This window comes from Benincasa hispida, unplaced genomic scaffold (genome assembly GCF_027475165.1).
Source record: "Benincasa hispida cultivar pf3 unplaced genomic scaffold, pf3_genome.v1.1 HicScf1273, whole genome shotgun sequence".
Classification (NCBI taxonomy): domain Eukaryota; kingdom Viridiplantae; phylum Streptophyta; class Magnoliopsida; order Cucurbitales; family Cucurbitaceae; genus Benincasa; species Benincasa hispida.
Genome location: NW_028325602.1, coordinates 12,675 through 27,977, shown reverse-complemented (window position 1 = coordinate 27,977; position 15,303 = coordinate 12,675). Strand labels below are relative to the sequence as shown.

The window sequence follows — 15,303 nt, the reverse complement described above, 5'->3', positions numbered from 1 at the left end:
GTAATTATAGGGGTTAAACGGTAATTTGACCTAGCTATAATTACGAAAAACTCGTGAAGAATCGACTTACTTATAGTGGTTAAATAGGGACACAAATATATTCTACAATGCAAAGAATGTAGTTGTAGGTCGAATGGAGTGACCCATAGTTAATGAACGACATTAACATAATTAAAAAGTTTAATTAGTTAATCTTTGATCATTGGAGCTTCTAATCTGTAGGTCAACTAGGTCTCCCTTGTAGCTTGTAATAGGTAAAGAAGAACTAATAGTTTTGAAAGAATTTGAAATGTTCAAATTTATTAAAGGGATATTTATTAATTATAAATGATATAATTAAAATAATATATACAGATCCATTATTATGTAAACTTAATTTTCGATAAGATTCATAATTAAATTTATAATAAAAGGAGACTTTTTGTATTTGAATAAGATTCAAATATGAATTAGATTCATATTTAGAATTAATATGAATGAGATTCATATTAAAATAATCTACAGGTTATGAAGGAGATATATATTTGAGTAAGATTCAAATATTTAAATTAAATGTATTTGAATTAGATATTTAATTTTGTAAATTAATTTAACTAAAGCTAGCATTAATGTTTCTTTGGAAAGGATAATTATTTTCGTTAATTTAAGTCAGTATAATTTAATTTAAATAGAGAAAATGTGATGTTGGTGGTTTTTTGGGAGAGGAAGTTTTTTTTTTTTTTTTGTGTTGTTGGTTATTGTACAGAAAAACTCCTCCACATGTTCTTCTCCTCTCTCTCAATGAATTTAACAGAGAAGCGAGTTCTTTGTAAAAACTCTTGGAAGAAATTCAATTCCTTTTTATCTCTTTTAAAAGGCAGTTCTCACAAATTGGTCCTTGCTAGACTTTTTGGTGGCATCTTGTTACTGTTTATGGAAGAAAGTAAATCAGCAAAAAAGGGTGTCGAAAAAAGACATTTAGAGGCCAAATCTGTATGCACGTTGCCCATTCATATAGTGACTTATGTAAAAGGGTAAAAGTCTTAAAACTTAGAAAGTAAATAAGATCTCATTTTCCACCAAATAGATTTTATAAAGTAAATCAGCTTTCATTTTCCATCAAATATTAGGTTATTTGTCATTGTATTTCCGTTACTTTCTTAATTGATTAATAGTTACAAATCTTAAAAGACGAAAACCATTCAACTAATTGTGGATGTGGAGGCTTACACTTCTTAATAATAATGTCAATAAAAAGCAAAGTAGATGAAAATTGGTTAATAATTTCAATTAAGTTTTGGACACAATTAATTAAAAAAAACCGTAGATTTGTAAATAAAATTAGGAGATGAAAATTGGTTAATAATTTCATTGTATTTAGGCATTTTGTTGGTTGTAAAAGGTGTGAGTGAGTGGAATTATGTGGTGTTGATGGATGGGAGTAGGTGTCATTTTGTTGTAATTTTTAATATAATATTTAGAAATTTTAATATAATGTTTCTCTCTCACCAAACAGTAACCATGCAACTTCTTCTTCTTCTTCAATCAAAACAAAAAAACAATTGCAGAGCAGCTTCACTCTCACTTGCAAGCTACCAAACTTTTTATTCTCTGTAATCTAAGTAAGAGCTACTACCAATTACCATCTTGTTTTATTTAACACTCCAATAATAATCACTCAATTCTCTCATGCCTTACAAAATTTAATTCTTTTCTAATTTAATTTTACTTCCTGTAATTTAATTTAGAAAACCCATCTCAACCCTTTTTTCAATTAATTTATGAACCTGAGTAACAAATTATTATTATTATTATTTGAAATGAATATGTGTTTATTTGAAATTAAATAAATGAAAATATAATAATTAACCAAATTAAACTTGAAGCAGCGGTTAATGATTCCTCTTATTTTTACCAGCAATGGCTATGAGGCAACCGGCAACCGGCAACGGCTATTTTTTTTAGTGTGGTCGGTGAAAAGGGAGGCCAAATTCCCCAAATTCCCAATTCCAAATTCCTTTCTGTGCAGCAGATCGAAGACCTTAAAGCATTCAGATTCCTCAATCGCCGACGTAGATCCTCTCCGATCTGCTTTCAATCCGCTCCTCCAATGTTCCTCATTGACTGGTTCTATGGCGTCTTGAGACCGAGGGAGGCCAAGATCCTCTTTCTCGGCCTCGATAATGCCGGAAAAACCACCCTCCTCCATATGTTGAAAGAAGAGGTTTCAATTCATTTCTTCCATTTCCCTTTATTCCATTTCTGTTTTTACGATCTGGGTATAAACCATCTGTTTTGTTTCATATATTGTTCTTTGTTTCTTTCTTTGCTTGTTCTAGAGGTTAGTTCAGCACCAGCCTACCCAGTACCCCACCTCCGAGGAGAGGGGTATTGGAAAAATCAAATTCAAGGCCTTTGATTTGGGTGGACATCAAATCGCTCGTAGAGTCTGGAAGGATTATTATGCCAAGGTAACCGACAACGCTGTTCTTCTCAAACTCAAGCTTTTTCTATTTCCATTTCTGTTTGATTTCTTTGCTTTTGTGGTCAGTATTTTGGGCGTTAGCTTCTGTTGAGAAACCAATTTCCTATGAAATGAAGAAGAACTACCTCTCAATGCTTGTACCTTTTACAGCTTCTCATATGAGTGAAGTAGAGGGGCCGCTCCCCAGGCACAATTAATTACTTTTCAAAATTCAAATTAAAATTTCTTTTTCCTCTTCTTCTTCTTCTAATTAAAATACTAATTGCTTGAATTATGTTCTTCTTATTTTTGTTTATAATTATGGATTTTCTATGGAACTCTATTTTTCTCTTCTTTCATTTGATCTATGGATGGTGTGTAATTAAAATTATTTGATCTCTTCCTTAATTTTCTTCTTCTTCATTATTAGGTTCTAATTAATTCTCTAATCAATCTTCAACCAAAATGAGGCGATGAAATCCCAAAATTATGCACAACAAATTGAGGAACATTCATTCCTACGCATCGGAATCCGGTGGTAAGTAATTTACCTTTGTTTATTGTCTTCAATTTTAATTAATTAACCTTAATTATTGCACCAAGCCTTTCCTTGCTTAATTAATCGTGATTATTATTCTAATTATATATAGAGTATGTTAAATTCATATCGACATCCCTGGAAAGAGGGATTTAATTAGGTTTTTCCTGTTACATTCTCTCTTTCATTTTTTTTAATATGTGACTTTTTAGATTGTTGTTTATTATTATAGTTCTCTTTTATTTGATTCAGATGTGGTTTGTTGTTAATTATATTTGGTTACATTCTCTCATTCATTTTTTTTAATATGTGACTTTTTAGATTGTTTTAATTTATTATAATTTCACTTTTATATTTTATTGATTACTTTTATATTTTATTTGATTCAGATGTGGATTGTTAATTATATGAGTGATGTTTTAGTTTCACCTTATTGTTATTCTTGGTAGATTTTTTTTTTCTTCTTTTAAAGTAGAATATTGAATTAAATTTCTTTGAGACTAAGTATAATTTATTTAATATTTTTTTGCACGGATGGTTTAATTGTTTTCACTCGTGACATTCTTTTGTTTGTTTGTTACATTGTTTCTACTATGGATTCGATTTCTCTTATCTCATAATGTGACATTCTTTAATTAGTTCCATTTTTGTATTCTCTATTTTATTAATTTTTGGTATTTTTTAAATTTCACTTTTTGTTCTCTATTTTAATTTCTTTTTTTTTATTTCTTTTTTTTAAATTTCACTTTTTGTTCTTTAATTAGTAAATTTCAACATTATTATTTCTAATGTTATTACTGGGTTGTTTCAATTTCCCCCTCTTCTATGATCTCTTTTTGTCTTTTAGTTTTTAATATTTTGAGTTATATGCTAAGGGTTCAAAAAGTACCTTTTCCTTTAGAGTGTAACATTATCACTCCCTTGTCTTATTAGTTTCACTTTTTTAAATTTATTAGTTTTGTGTTTAATGTTACATATTATTGTAAGTCTCTTTGACAATGTTAACTTTTTGTGTGTTTTATTATTTTTGGTACTTTCTTCTCTTACTTATTTGATTATATTGTAGCATTTATTTGTACTGTCATGGTGGTCATTTGCACTTGGATGGTTCAACTATATCTTTCATCTTTCTTTTCGTATTCCTTTTAATATTATTATATTTTTTGTACTTCTTTGGTAACCATTTGGTCATTTTTTCTTTTGGCATAATTGCATTTTGCACTATGGATGGTTTTTTTCTAACAATATGTGTCATCTTGAGTATCAGTTTTTGTATTGTTATTTATTTTTTGGTACGTTTTTATTTATTCATTTGGACATTTTTAGAAATAGATTCTTATGTGTTGGATAAATGTAGAATTTATATATCTTTAGACATGCCTTTCCATTAATGGATAAGGTTTTAATTTTTTTCACCCTTAGTCTATGTTGTGTTGTCGTTTTTGTTTTATTTTATTTGCTTTTTACCATAATTTGGTGGGGTGCGCACTCTTCAAATATCCTCATCCAGTTTCACATTATTCTTTTCTATTTTATTACTCTTTGTACATTTTTATTCTTTTCATTTAGTATTTTTTACAGAAGATATTTTATATATATTTCTTTCGGACCCGAGGTGAAATAACTATTTATTTTGTTTGGCATGGATAGTTTAATTTTTTTTCACTCTTTCTCTTACCTCTTTTGATTCAATTGAAGTATTGGGTTCTATTGTTTGGGCATTATATGGTTTGCTCAAAATTTTTCACTTTCTTTATTCTCTATTTTATTATTTTTGGTGTATATATATATATATATTATTTTACGCATTGGTTGAAAAAAATCACTTTCTCTGTTGTGTGACATATTCTTCTAGTTTAATTATGTTTTGTTCTCTATTATGGATTGTGTTTGGTATATTTTTTCTATATGGATTGTTCTAATCCATATAGAAATCTTTATGAAATTTAGACCAATTATGGATGATTACTCATTTAGTTGTTTAAATAGATTATTATATTTTGTTTCATTTATATCAAATATAGTATTTATTTTTCTTTTGGCATGGTTGTATTTATATAGTTTTGTATGCACACTTCTCTTTTGTGTGAGTGACATGAATTTGGTACATTTGCTTGTTTATTTAACTATGAATGAGCTATCATTCTTTCTCTTCAAAATAATTCATTTATAAGCATATGTATTTCTTGACTATTATTTGTTGATTTTTTTGCAAAATATTATGTTTTATCATTTTTTGGTTCTAATTTTTAATTCGTCACTCCCTCTTCTATTTTAGTTTACTTTGTGTATTATTAGTTGGGATATTGTTTCGTTAGTTAAATTTGTGCAAGCGCATCATATTTTTATAATATATTTCTTTGGTATATTGCTTTAGTTTTACTTTGTGCATAATATTTTTTATTTGTTATATTGCTTTGTTAGTTATTTAATACAGTGCATTGTTGCACATCATATTTTTATAATATGTTTCTTTTATGGGACTTTATTTTAGTTCTACTATTATCAATATTGTTTGAATTATAGATTGTTCAAATAATTATCATTTTTCTCTTCTAGTGTCCATCATTAGTTTTTTATATTATTTTCTAATGATAATTTTTCTCTTCTAGTTTCACTTTTATATTTTATTTGATTCAGATGTGGACTGTTCTAATTTGTAGATTTTTATATGTGTGATGTTCTAGTTTCAGTTTATTGTTATTTTTTGTAGATTTTTTTCTTCTTTTAAAGTAGTATTGAATTAAATTTCTTTGGTACTAGAAGTATAATTTTTTAATACTTTTTTTGTCCGAATGGTAATTGTTTTCACCGTAAATTTTTCGTGACATTCTTTTGGTTGTTTGTTGTTTCTACTATGATTTTTTCAATTTCTCTCTTCTTATGTTGTCTTATAATGTGACATTCTTTAATTAGTTCCATTTTTTGTATTCTTTATGTTATTATTTTTTGTATTTTCTAAATTTCACTTTTTGTTTTTTCTATTTTATTTGCTTGTTTTTATAGTTCTAGCTTTATTCTTTTTTGTGTGACTATACAAGGGTGAACAGTCTTACCCTTTTCCTTTTCTGTGATTTTTTTTTTTTTTTAATTATGGATTGTCCAAATTTTTATCACTCTCTCTTTTCCTTATTAGTTTTACCTTTTTAAATTTATTAATTGATTTGTTAGTTTTGTGCTTCATTTTACACATTATCATGTTCTTTCTATGTGTTTTATTATTTTTGGTACTTTCTTCTTTTACTTATTTGATTATATTTTATATCTTTGGGATGTAGCTGTTGGATGAGAAATTTTGAACTGATTACAAGTCACCACGTCGTTTGCTAAATTAACGACGAATTTCTAAAATCATTGACTTTGGGTCAGATGAGAAGACCTAGAGAGAATTCACTAACAAGCGAGGACTCCCAAGACTCCTGAAGTTGCACTCCTATAAGGCAGAAGACTCAGACACAAATACTCTTCCAAGGCTTCTACTTCAAGCTTCCAAGACTCCTGAAGCTGTATCCTAGACTTGACCTTTGAAGATACAAATACTCTTCTAAGACTTCTACTTCAAGCTTCCAAGACTCCTGAAATGCACTCTAAGGCTTGACCTTTGAAGACAAAAATACAACAAGAATTCTACTTCAAGCTTCCAAGACTCCCGAAGCTATTTAGGAAGGCTTTTTGACCTTTGAAGACATACTCTTCCAAGACTTCTACTCCAAGCTTCCAAGACTTCTTCTACAACAACGTTTGGTGCTTTCCTTCTTCAAGTCGCGCATCTACCAAACCGAGAGAGAATCTGATCAAGTAATGATCGAACCACATTGCATCAAATCAACTCCAACTACACCAACTTAAGTTCAACTCCACGAAACACGTTTCTCCGGAGATCTCGTATGGCTTTGGCATGCCCAGTGAGACCTTTCTACCTCTCATCTCTCTCTCGTCATCCGAGTCAAGAAACCTACAGATGGCATCAAACAAAGTTGCATCCAAAGCTACCACCATCGCAAGCAACACTTACATAAGCTCTGTCATCACGGAGAAAATCTGGGGCCAACTGATGGAATTTCCTAAAGGCGGAATCGTCATCAGAGAAAATCCCTTGTTTGAAAACTATGCTTCTGTTACTGATCTATCAGAGAAGGAATCACATTTTGATGTAGTGTCGGTCATGATGACTGACGTAATGACTGAGTCGACCATGGCAGATCTGAGGTAAAGATAAATCTCTTAATGGAGGAGCGAGATCATGAAATCGATGCTTTAAGAAATCAGATACATGCTCGAGATACTGCTGAATCAAGTCAATTCCCAGCTACAAAAGTCCACAAAGGAAAGACTGTCTTGCAGGAAATTCAGCCACCACAATCTACCTCTGTTGCCTCCCTATCAGTTCAACAGCTCCAGGATATGATCACAAATTCCATAAGAGCTCAGTACGAAGGACCGTTGCAAACCTCCTTTATGTACTGAGCCATACACCAAGAGAATCGACAACCCGAGAATGCCAGCTGGGTATCAACCTCCAAAGTTCCAACAATTCGATGGAAAGGGCAACCCAAAGCAACACATTGCCCACTTCGTACAAACGTGCGAAAATGCGGGAACAAGAGGAGATCTATTGGTCAAACAGTTCGTCAGAACCCTCAAAGGGAACGCTTTTGACTGGTACACAGACTTAGAGCCTGAGGTGATTGACAGTTGGGAGCAACTTGAAAGAGAATTCTTGAATCGCTTCTACAACACCAGACGCACCGTCAGCTGATGGAGATGACGAACTTCAAACAACAGAAAGGGGAACCAGTCGTTGACTACATCAATCGATGGAGAGCTCTGAGTCTTGATTGCAAAGATCGATTCACCGAGTTGTCTGCTGTGGAAATATGCACGCAAGGTATGCACTGGGAACTCCTCTATATCCTACAAGGGATTAAACCCATACCTTTGAAGAATTAGCGACCCACGCTCACGACATGGAGCTAAGTATCGCCAACCTACGAGGGACTTTCTGAACCATGAACCGAGGAAAGACCCACTTCCTTCAATTCCGACGGCCGGCATCTTCGGTAGATTTTCTCCCAAGAAGCTTTCTCACTAATCATCCAGAGAAAGTATCAGAAGTTATTGCATGTCACACTGCCGGCATAGTGGAAGTCGACAACAATCATGTGACTGCCGAAGAAGTCAAAGATTCAGAAGAAATGAAGAAAAGAACAAGTCTTCGATCGTATTAAGCCTTCAACTGCTCGATCTTTAGTCTTTCAAAGATCGAGTATGGCCACGGTAGGAAAAGAAGACCAATGTCCAACGACTACTTCTGCTCGAACTTCAGCCTTCAAAAGGCTAAGTATATGCACATCAAAGAAAGATCAACCTCTAGCATCTGCTTTCGATCGTCTCAAGACTAGCGATCAACGTAAAGGAAGGATGAAAATCTTAAAGCCAACATCATTCCATGTAGAAAGCAACGACGAAAAGATTCACAGTCGTGTTTCTTCACGCATCAAGAGGAAATTTTTTGTTGACATAAGTACAGAAGGTTTCTTGATAGTGAAGCTAAAACTAATCGTATTGACGAATCCTACAAATGAAGAGGATAATCAAAACCTCGAAATAACAGCTTCTGAAGTTTAAATAAAAGCTCCTCATCGCAAGAGCCTAAACTGCATGATGCTTCTAACCCACATGAGCTTAAGATGTGAACGGACCCAAAAAAAAAAAAAAATTGTAAGAACTACGTTACGACTTGATCCCTTTCATTATAAAGGGTACGTAGGCAACTTAAAGAAATTTAAGTTCAGTCGCGCATAAAAAGGAAAAAAATTCCTTCGAACTACATTATGACTTGATCCCTATCATTAAGAAATGAATGTGTAGATTGAAACTTCAAGTTCAGTCCAGTTAAAAAAAAAAAAAAAAAACTTGAACTACGTCATGATTCGATCCCTTTCTTTAAAGGTACGAAGAAAACTTAAGAAATTTAAGTTTGGTCCATCAGAAGAGGTACCACAACCACCTAAGTATAATACTACAAGATTGATGTTGATCATCCCCGTCAAAGAATAACATTCAAATTGAAGATGTTCATCCCTATTGGGGGCAACACAATGGGTGTTCATCCCTCGTAAGGAGCCAACACAGTAAATAAAAGGCACACACGTGGAATGCGCTTCGCTTCCTCTTTAAAAGTAAACTTATACACTTCTCCATCTTCAAGTTTTAGAGTCTCCATCAATGCTTCATCTTCATGCTCAAAGTCTTAAGTCAAGCCAGCCCTTCATGCTGAATCAAACTCAAATGCGAAGAATTTGTCGATGTTTTGTCAAACTCAAGTGTGAAGGTCTCGTCGATGCTTCTCCATATTTAAGTTCAAAGGCTTCATCAATACTTCTCCATCTTTAAGTTCAAAGGCTTCGTATCAGCCTCTCCATCTTTAAGTTCAAGATTGGCATGCATGGCCTCACTAAATCTTCAAGTTAAAGATCAAGTGCATGACTCCGCTCCATCTTCAAGTTCAAGGTCAGTGTGCATGGCTCGGCTCCATCTTCAATGAGGTCTACAAAATCATGACGCAGCTTCGCTTCATCTCCAAACTAATGACGCGGCTTCACTTCATCTTCAAAGACGTGGCGTGGCTTCGTTTCATCTCCAAACTAATGACGCGGCTTTAATTCATCTTCAAAGTTGTGGCTTGGCTTCATTTCATCTCTAAACTAATGACGCAGCTTCGCTTCATCTCCAAGTCGTGGTGTGGCTTCGTTTCATCTCCCCAGGCACAAGGTAAAACTAATTAATTACTTTTCAAAATTCAAATTCAAATTTCTTTTTCCTCTTCTTCTTCTTCTAATTAAAATACTAATTGCTTGAATTATGTTCTTCTTATTTTTGTTTATAATTATGGATTTTCTATGGAACTCTATTTTTCTCTTCTTTCATTTGATCTATGGATGGTGTGTAATTAAAATTATTTGATCTCTTCCTTAATTTTCTTCTTCTTCATTATTAGGTTCTAATTAATTCTCGAATCAATCTTCAACCAAAATGAGGCGATGAAATCCCAAAATTATGCACAACAAATTGAGGAACATTCATTCCTACGCATCGGAATCCGGTGGTAAGTAAATTGGGGAACATTCATTCCTACACATCGGAATCCGGTGGTAAGTAATTTACCTTTGTTTATTGTCTTCAATTTTAATTAATTAACCTTAATTATTGCACCAAGCCTTTCCTTGCTTAATTAATCGTGATTATTATTCTAATTATATATAGAGTATGTTAAATTCATATCGACATCCCTGGAAAGAGGGATTTAATTAGGTTTTTCCTGTTACATTCTCTCTTTCATTTTTTTTAATATGTGACTTTTTAGATTATTGTTTATTATTATAGTTCTCTTTTATTTGATTCAGATGTGGTTTATTGTTAATTATATTTGGTTACATTCTCTCATTCATTTTTTTTAATATGTGACTTTTTAGATTGTTTTAATTTATTATAATTTCACTTTTATATTTTATTGATTACTTTTATATTTTATTTGATTCAGATGTGGATTGTTAATTATATGAGTGATGTTCTAGTTTCACCTTATTGTTATTCTTGGTAGATTTTTTTTTTCTTCTTTTAAAGTAGAATATTGAATTAAATTTCTTTGGGACTAAGTATAATTTATTTAATATTTTTTGCACGGATGGTTTAATTGTTTTCACTCGTGACATTCTTTTGTTTGTTTGTTACATTATTTCTACTATGGATTCGATTTCTCTGTTGTCTCATAATGTGACATTCTTTAATTAGTTCCATTTTTGTATTTTTGTATTTTATTAATTTTTTGTATTTTCTAAATTTCACTTTTTGTTCTCTATTTTATTTTCTTGTTTTTATTCTTCTAGCTTTATTTGGTCTGGTTCTACTAGTAAATTTCAACATTATTATTTTTCTAATGTTATTACTGGATTGTTTCAATTTCCCCCTCTTCTATGATCTCTTTTTGTCTTTTAGTTTTTAATATTTTGGGTTGTATGCTAAGGGTTCAAAAAGTACCTTTAGTTGATTTGTTAGTTTTGTGTTTAATGTTACATATTATTGTAAGTCTCTGGACACTTTTTGTGTGTTTTATTATTTTTGGTACTTTCTTCTTTTACTTATTTGATTATATTGTATTTCTTTGGATGTAGCATTTATTTGTACTGTCATAGTGGTCATTTGCACTATGGATGGTTAAACTATATCTTTCATCTTTCTTTTCGTATTCCTTTTAATATTATTATATTTTTTGTACTTCTTTGGTAACCATTTGGTCATTTTTTCTTTTGGCATAATTGCATTTTGCACTATAGATGGTTTTTTTTCTAACAATATGTGTCATCTTGAGTATCAGTTTTTGTATTGTTATTTATTTTTTTGTACGTTTTTATTTATTCATTTGGACATTTTTAGAAATAGATTCTTATGTGTTGGATAAATGTAGAATTTATTTATCTTTAGACATGCCTTTCCATTAATGGATAAGGTTTTAATTTGTTTTCACCCTTAGTCTATGTTGTGTTGTCGTTTTTGTTTTATTTTATTTGCTTTTTACCATAATTTGGTGGGGTGCGCACTCTTCAAATATCCTCATCCAGTTTCACATTATTCTTTTCTATTTTATTACTCTTTGTACATTTTTATTCTTTTCATTTAGTATTTTTTACAGAAGATATTTTATATATATTTTTTTCGGGCCCAAGGTGAAATAACTATTTATCTTGTTTGGCATGGATAGTTTAATTTTTTTTCACTCTTTCTCTTCTCTCTTTTGATTCAATTGAAGTATTGGGTTCTATTGTTTTGGCATTATATGGTTTGCTCAAAATTTTTCACTTTCTTTATTCTCTATTTTATTATTTTTGGTGTATATATATATATATATATATATATATTATTTTACGCATTGGTTGAAAAAACTCACTTTCTCTTTTGTGTGACATATTCTTCTAGTTTAATTATATTTTGTTCTCTATTATGGATTGTTTTTGGTATATTTTTTCTATATGGATTGTTCTAATCCATATAGAAATCTTTATGAAATTTAGACCAATTATTGATTGTTTTTGGTATATTTTTTCTATATGGATTGTTCTAATCCATATAGAAATCTTTATGAAATCTAGACCAATTATGGATGATTACTCATTTAGTTGTTTAAATAGATTATTATATTTTGTTTCATTTATATCAAATATAGTATTTATTTTTCTTTTGGCATGGTTGTATTTATATAGTTTTGTATGCACACTTCTCTTTTGTGTGAGTGACATGAATTTGGTACATTTGTTTGTTTATTTAACTATGAATGAGCTATCATTCTTTCTCTTCAAAATAATTCATTTATAAGCATATGTATTTCTTGACTATTATTTGTTGATTTTTTTGCAAAATATTATTTTTTTGAAGTACTATATTTCTCTTAGTTTTATCATTTTTTTGTTCTAATTTTTAATTCGTCACTCCCTCTTCTATTTTAGTTTACTTTGTGTATTATTAGTTGGGATATTGTTTCGTTAGTTAAATTTGTGCAAGCACATCATATTTTTATAATATATTTCTTTGGTATATTGCTTTAGTTTTACTTTGTGCATAATATTTTTATTTGTTATATTGCTTTGTTAGTTATTTAATACAGTGCATTGTTGAACATCATATTTTTATAATATGTTTCTTTTATGGGACTTTATTTTAGTTCTACTATTATCAATATTGTTTGAATTATAGATTGTTCAAATAATTATCATTTTTCTCTTCTAGTGTCCATCAATAGTTTTTTATATTATTTTCTAATTATAATTTTTCTCTTCTAGTTTCACTTTTATATTTTATTTGATTCAGATGTGGACTGTTCTAATTTGTAGATTTTTATATGTGTGATGTTCTAGTTTCACTTTATTGTTATTTTTTGTAGATTTTTTTTCTTCTTTTAAAGTAGTATTGAATTAAATTTCTTTGGGACTAGAAGTATAATTTTTTAATACTTTTTTTGTCCGAATGGTAATTGTTTTCACCGTAAATTTTTCGTGACATTCTTTTGGTTGTTTGTTGTTTCTACTATGATTTTTTCAATTTCTCTCTTCTTCTGTTGTCTTATAATGTGACATTCTTTAATTAGTTCCATTTTTTGTATTCTTTATGTTATTATTTTTTGTATTTTCTAAATTGCACTTTTTGTTTTTTCTATTTTATTTGCTTGTTTTTATAGTTCTAGCTTTATTCTTTTTTGTGTGACTATACAAGGGTGAACAGTCTTACCCTTTTCCTTTTCTGTGAGTTTTTTTTTTTTTTTTTAATTATGGATTGTCCAAATTTTTATCACTCTCTCTTTTCCTTATTAGTTTCACCTTTTTAAATTTATTAATTGATTTGTTAGTTTTGTGCTTCATTTTACACATTATCATGTTCTTTCTATGTGTTTTATTATTTTTGGTACTTTCTTCTTTTACTTATTTGATTATATTTTATATCTTTGGGATGTAGCTGTTGGATGAGAAATTTTGAACTGATTACAAGTCACCACGTCGTTTGCTAAATTAACGACGAATTTCTAAAATCATTGACTTTGGGTCAGATGAGAAGACCCAGAGAGAATTCACTAACAAGCGAGGACTCCCAAGACTCCTGAAGTTGCACTCCTATAAGGCAGAAGACTCAGACACAAATACTCTTCCAAGGCTTCTACTTCAAGCTTCCAAGACTCCTGAAGCTGTATCCTAGACTTGACCTTTGAAGATACAAATACTCTTCTAAGACTTCTACTTCAAGCTTCCAAGACTCTTGAAGTGCACTCTAAGGCTTGACCTTTGAAGACAAAAATACAACAAGACTTCTACTTCAAGCTTCCAAGACTCCCGAAGCTACACAGGAAGGCTTTTTGACCTTTGAAGACATACTCTTCCAAGACTTCTACTCCAAGCTTCCAAGACTTCTTCTACAAAGAACGTTTGGTGCTTTCCTTCTTCAAGTCGCGCATCTACCAAACCGAGAGAGAATCTGATCAAGTAATGATCGAACCACATTGCATCAAATCAACTCCAACTACACCAACTTAAGTTCAACTCCACGAAACACGTTTCTCCGGAGATCTCGTATGGCTTTGGCACGCCCAGTGAGACCTTTCTACCTCTCATCTCTCTCTCGTCATCCGAGTCAAGAAACCTACAGATGGCATCAAAGAAAGTTGAATCAAAAGCTACCACCGTCGCAAGCAACACTTACATAAGCTCTGTCATCACGGAGGAAATCTGGGGCCAACTGATGGAATTTCCTAAAGGCGGAATCGTCATCAGAGAAAATCCCTTATTTGAAAACTATGCTTCTGTTACTGATCTATCAGAGAAGGAATCACATTTTGATGTAGTGTCGGTCATGATGACTGACGTGATGACTGAGTCGACCATGGCAGATCTGAGGTAAAGATAAATCTCTTAATGGAGGAGCGAGATCATGAAATCGATGCTTTAAGAAATCAGATACATGCTCGAGATACTGCTGAATCAAGTCAATTCGCGCATAAAAAGGAAAAAAATTCCTTCGAACTACATTATTACTTGATCCCTATTATTAAGACATGAATGTGTAGCTTGAAAGAAACTTCAAGTTCAGTCCAGTTAAAAAAAAAAAAACTACGTCATGATTCGATCCCTTTATTTAAAGGTACGAAGAAAACTTACAAAAATTTAAGTTTGGTCCATTAGAAGAGGTACCACAACCACCTAAGTATAATACTACAAGATTGATGTTGATCATCCCCGTCAAAGAATGACATTCAAATTGAAGATGTTCATCCTTATTGGGGGCAAAACAATGGGTGTTCATCCCTCGTAAGAAGCCAAAACAGTAAATAAAAGGCACACACGTGGAATGCGCTTTGCTTCCTCTTTAAAAGTAAACTTATACGCTTCTCCATCTTCAAGTTTTAGAGGCTCCATCGATGCTTCATCTTCATGCTCAAAGTCACAAAGTTAAGCCAGCCAAAGCTTCATGCTTCATCAAACTCAAATGCGAAGAATTTGTCGATGCTTTGTCAAACTCAAGTGTGAAGGTCTCGTCGATGCTTCTCCATATTTACGTTCAGAGGCTTCATCAATACTTCTCCATCTTTAAGTTCAAAGGCTTCGTTGATGCCTCTCCATCTTTAAGTTCAAGATTGGCATGCATGGCCTCACTAATTCTTCAAGTTAAAGGTCGATATGCATGACTCCACTCCATCTTCAAGTTCAAGGTCAGTATGCATGGCTTAGCTCCATCTTCAATGACTCGGACTACAAAATCATGACGCAGTTCGCTTCATCTC

General features: G+C 31.5%; 1 long non-coding RNA gene across 4 annotated transcripts; it reads left to right on the top strand.

The window, feature by feature from the left end:
* Positions 1 to 1,463: 1,463 nt before the first annotated feature.
* Positions 1,464 to 13,939, top strand: LOC150031368 (uncharacterized). 4 transcript variants are annotated; one of them, XR_016525881.1, is made up of 7 exons: positions 1,464 to 1,601; positions 1,898 to 2,203; positions 2,319 to 2,450; positions 2,874 to 2,981; positions 6,260 to 9,755; positions 9,982 to 10,089; positions 13,488 to 13,939. It is a non-coding gene; the product is annotated as an uncharacterized LOC150031368 (long non-coding RNA). The 4 variants fall into 4 exon arrangements; XR_016525882.1 differs by lacking the exon at positions 13,488 to 13,939 and having other exon boundaries at positions 6,351 to 9,755; positions 9,982 to 11,984; XR_016525880.1 differs by lacking the exon at positions 13,488 to 13,939 and having other exon boundaries at positions 9,982 to 11,983.
* The last annotated feature ends 1,364 nt before the right edge of the window (positions 13,940 to 15,303 follow it).